Raw genomic sequence first — 5,000 nt, forward strand, 5'->3', positions numbered from 1 at the left:
ATGAGCCAAGAGGCCTATAATATTTTATTTCAAATTGATTTATTTCAATTTTAGTGATGTTTAGTTGAACAAAAGTGAGGGGGGTGCAACATACTCATCCCCCCGTCGGATAGCCTACCCTGCCGTGTCCCTGTCTCGTGCGAATGGGATGCATCCCCTCCTTTCCTGACTAATTTGGTGGTGCTATGGCACCTCTTCAAATCGTCAAATTGTTTGTAGGCTACTGTTTTTCGACGTGGAAAGCGGTTTGGGTTTCAAGTACAGTGTGCATTTAACTTAAATGTTCTTGGCGTCCTTATTTTCAATGGCGTCAAAGTAGTGGGCATATACCCATCTTGAAAACGAGCAAGCTGGATCTTTTGGATCGGTCATCCTTTGTCAGTCTGCCATTTCGAGAGACGAAACGTGAAAGAGGAAGCAATGTTCTGCGTGAAACTTTAAAATCTCTGCGCGGACGTAGGCTATCGTAGGCAATAGCTGATCTCGCGGTGATCCGCGAACATTGTATAAAGAAAACAAAATACCCACACAAAATTTAGGTGAAAAAAATGCGTTGTAATGTGCAAGTTACTTGCATTGTAACGAGGACATAGGCTATTACCGATTTTTTTCCCCTGTAATCAGTTACATTACTGCGTTACTCAAAAATGTAATGCATTACAGTAATTAGTTACTTTTGTAACGAGTTACTCCCAACACTGCACACACACACACGTCACCGCACTACGCTTCAACAGCACCAGCATCCAATGCCAGAAGACCACCGTGAGTCACATGCACACACACACACACACACACACACACACACACACACACATACACAGAGAGAGAGAGAGAGAGAGAGAGAGAGAGAGAGAGAGAGAGAGAGAGAGAGAGAGAGAGTGAGAGAGAGAGAGAGCGGAATACTAAGAAGCAGTGTAATTTGTCTATATTACAGAGTGTTTACGTTTTCATTGTCATGCCTTTCAATTTTGTTAATTTCAGAAGAGAGTTCAGTAATGCTGAGCTTAGTGCTATACCAAAAGTAGACAACACTGCATTTACAAACGTGTCACAGTGGTTTAGTGTAATGCCTTACAGTTTAAACTCTTATAATATCCTGAGCAAACAAAAACGTAAATTCATACAAATGTAGTTGTGCACCTAGGAAGACTGCCTGTGGGGAAAGACATTGAAGCCTTCCAAATGCAGACTTTATTCTAACAAAGCAGTTTGTTATACTTTTATCATTTATGGGGTTTTGAGTCAGTCATCCTATTGTTGGGTGTTTGTAAAGGTGCAGAAGTATATTGCATAAAGGTAGTGATCTCATTAATGGTTAAAAAATCTCGTGCAATGCTATAATACTGCATGAAGTAATTCATAATTACACTGACCAAAATTAGGATTTAGAAGGACTACTTTTTACAAATCCCTTTGCACTGCAAGCAGTGCAACATTTCATAACTTTGAGTTAGTGTTTACTGTGCTTTACGGAAACGGACTCAAAGTTGAAGTGTGTTGCCACTTGTGTTCTTTTTTTGCTGTGCACTCTCTGAACTTGTTTTCAATTGGATGTTTTCGTGCTGAAAGCCAAGGCTGCCATCCGTGCTTTTCCGTGCTACATTCTCCACCATTGGCGGACCTAGCCATTTTGGGGCCCTTGGCAAAGTATAAGCATGGGGCCCTCAAAAGAATTGTACAGACATAAAATTCTGTGTTTGGTGCTATTTAAGAGATTTTGTGTCACATATATCTTCTGTTGCTTTACATACTGTACTGTAAGTGACAAATTAAGATCAAGATCAGTGTGCTTACTGAGACTGGTGTGACAGCTGGGGCCCCTATGTAGGACAGAGTTGGTCGGGGCCCCAGGCAATTGCCTAGGTTTGCCTAATGGAAAGTCCGCCTCTGCGTCTTCCACCATTTGAGAAGCTCAGCTCAGGACCACACTGCATTGCTTTCATTTCCGAGCTGTCCGCCGCGACGGGCCAGCGAGCGAAGCGGATTTGACAGAATGCATTAGACGTCTCTCTGAAATATTGTACACTATGCCTCACAAATAATGCTCTGTTGGGAGAGCACAGAGACAGAGAGTCGGGCCGGGGAGAGACTGTAGAGAAGAAGAGGAGAAGAAGAAGAATATAAGAAAAGAGAAGAGCAGAGAGAGAGAGCCGGGCCGGGGAGAGACTATAGAGAAAAAGAGAAGAAGAAGAAGAATATAAGAGAAGTGGAGAGGAGAGAAGGGAGTCGGGCCGGGGAGAGACTATAGAGAAGAGAAGAATAAGAAGAAGAATATAAGAAAAGAGAAGAGCAGAGAGAGAGAGAGTCGGGCCGGGGAGAGACTGTAGAGAAGAGAAGAAGAAGAAGAAGAAGAAGAATATAAGAAAAGAGGAGAGAAGAGAGCCGGCGTGTAGTGGAAGCCATCAAAACCATAAAGGAGTAAGGGGAAGAAACAGGCCATTTGTCAAACAGTTAGGAAGGAGGAGGAAGAAAGATGAACAGACAATGACAGGGGAGGTGGAGGAGGAAGTGGAGTCAAAGAAAAGAAGAAGAAAAGGAGAGATGGAGAGAGAGGAGCAAAAGATTCTCTATCAAGATAAGAGTTTGGGTAAACCTCAGATATCAGATACCAGCTCTGAATTGCAGACTCTCGGCAAACACTTTTCACCTTTAAACTGCCCATACCTGTGGCGGTGTTGCCTAAGTAATACTCAGATAAAACCTGTTCAACTCTTATTTTCTGATGCCCTTTACTTTGCAGATATAAATCTATGCGAGGAAACTACTTTTCTGTGTGCCAAGTGTTTGCTCAGGATTTGACTGAAGATCCGAGTCGACCTTGAGCTGCATTGAATGCCAATTCGTGAGGAGGTGTTGCGCAATCTTTGAGGATATTTGTACCAGATTCACCTCCATACTTCCTCAGGTTTAACCAGAGGGTTTACCACTTAAACTCCAGGCCAGTGGTGCTCAAACTGTGGTACGCGTACCACTGGTGGTCTCTAGTGGTACTTGGAAGAATTCATTTTTTGTGCATTGGTTTGAAGGCTGATTAAGTTGCTACAGTCGTAAATGTCTCTTTGGTCTCACATTTTGTAATATTTAACTGTATGAATCTGAAAACATAATACAGAATAATATACTAGGCAAGCAAGAAAACAGACTTGCACTGAATGTGACAGTAGCTGTTGATGCCGTTATGAACCTCTCCTGAATTGACTGGCAAAAGTGAATATGGAAGGCCTTTACAGCGATATTCTAATGTTGTTTGTCAAAGTGGTACTCGGAGAGCTCAATATTTTCTCAGGGGGTACTTCACACAAAAAGTTTGAGAACCACTGCTCTAGGCTAATTGAACAGAAGCTCAGCAGGGCAGTGTTAAAAGTACAAACTTGATGCGGTGAGAGTCTAGTAGCAGTGTTGCCAGATGTGACGGTTGAAAAATGCTGAAAAAACGCCAGGAGGCACTAAATCCTTACAAATTTGAACCAAATTCTATTAATTTCTTTTCCATGTCCATTTGTCTGCAGAAAACAATACCTAATGCCATTTTCTACCTGTAAACAGCCATCCTCAACAGCCCAATTGGGCTGGAAACCACCCAATCTGGCAACACTGTCAAGCAAAATGGTCTTACTTACTGGTTTCTGCCGGTAGTGGTAGTTTAACTAATTCAAGCCTAAGGCAACTTCAAGACACACCTGCTGAGTGCCTGAACTCTTTTTAGGAAATGATGCTCTAAGCCTATAAAAAACGAAATATGTCAGCCTGCGGAGCACATAAAGACATGAAATAAGTTGCATTGAAAAGCCAAGACTCATCTTGCATTAGAATGTGTGACCTATTGCGTGTTGTATGAGGATCTATTGCGTGTGCAGACGTGACGAAAGACCTACAGAAAGAGTGTAAGACAGGGCCGAATAGAAATCAGCGTTGAAGAGAAAAGGGGTTAAGATATCGTACACAGCTACGTAAGTCCTGAAGTTACTTCTGGCCCAGTCGATTCGGAGTACAAAATTAGCATTTTTTTAAAATGTTCTGGTCTAGTAAAAACCTCCTCGCTCAACCACATCCTCTCTATCTTTCTTCATCTCTCACTGAAGAGGATGTAATGTTTCTAGGCCATTGTGAATGAGGGCTGTCTGTCTGTGTCTCCCTTGCTTCAGACCTGAGGGAGTGAGTCGAGGGCAGTGATTCTCAAAGTATGGTCCGGGGACCACTAGTGGTCCACGACAGACCCCTCAGAGGGTCCGCAAGGTGATTTCTACTTCTCCAAGAAAACCAGACTAGTAGGCTATACTGTATTTGTAACATTATCAGAGACCTAAACATAGCAGAAGTCTTATTTTCACCATGATAAGACAGGCTTGCAATAATGTGAATAAAAAGTAAATGATCTGCATCGAAATTAGCAGTGTCAAATGAGCACCTGTCGACTGTCAATTTAGTTGACAGGTGGTCCCTGAACATTTTTTGGGGAACAAAAGTGGTCGTCGGTCTGAAACAGTTTGAGAAAAAGTGGTATAAGGGGTCCTGGGCGGAGCAGAGCAGAGCAGGCTGGGGGAACATCAGCAGTCATTAGCGGGCGGCCGAGTGGCAGTCGTGCATTTGACAGCAGCCATGGCTCTTGCTTTGCCTTGCTCTGCGCCGCTGCATTGACGGCCATATTATTAAAAGAAGCTCTCTCTCTCTCTCTCTCTCTCTCTCTCTCTCTCTCTCTCTCTCTCTCTCTCTCTCTCTCTGGACATCTCTCGTTCTCTCTCTCTCTCTCTCTCTCTCTCTCTCTCTCTCTCTCTCTCTCTCTCTCTCTCTCTCTCTCTCTCTCTGCCTATATCTGGCTCTCCAGCTTCCATCTCCGCATCCCTTACATTTCTCTCCCTTTATTCCGATTTCCATATCTCTCTCTCTCTCTCTCTCTCTCTCTCTCTCTCTCTCTCTCTCTCTCTCTCTCTCTCTCTCTCTCTCTCTCTCTCTCTCTCTCTCTCTCTCTCTCTCTGTCTCCCTCTCTCTCTCTCTCT

At 43.4% G+C, this 5,000-nt stretch overlaps 1 protein-coding gene across 1 annotated transcript in view; it reads left to right on the top strand.

The window, feature by feature from the left end:
* Positions 1-5,000, top strand: part of LOC134456399 (plexin-A1-like) — a 170,871-nt gene that overhangs the window by 115,836 nt on the left and 50,035 nt on the right. The gene's annotated exons all lie outside the window — the stretch shown is intronic.

The sequence above is a fragment of the Engraulis encrasicolus genome, chromosome 10 (assembly GCF_034702125.1).
Source record: "Engraulis encrasicolus isolate BLACKSEA-1 chromosome 10, IST_EnEncr_1.0, whole genome shotgun sequence".
Classification (NCBI taxonomy): domain Eukaryota; kingdom Metazoa; phylum Chordata; class Actinopteri; order Clupeiformes; family Engraulidae; genus Engraulis; species Engraulis encrasicolus.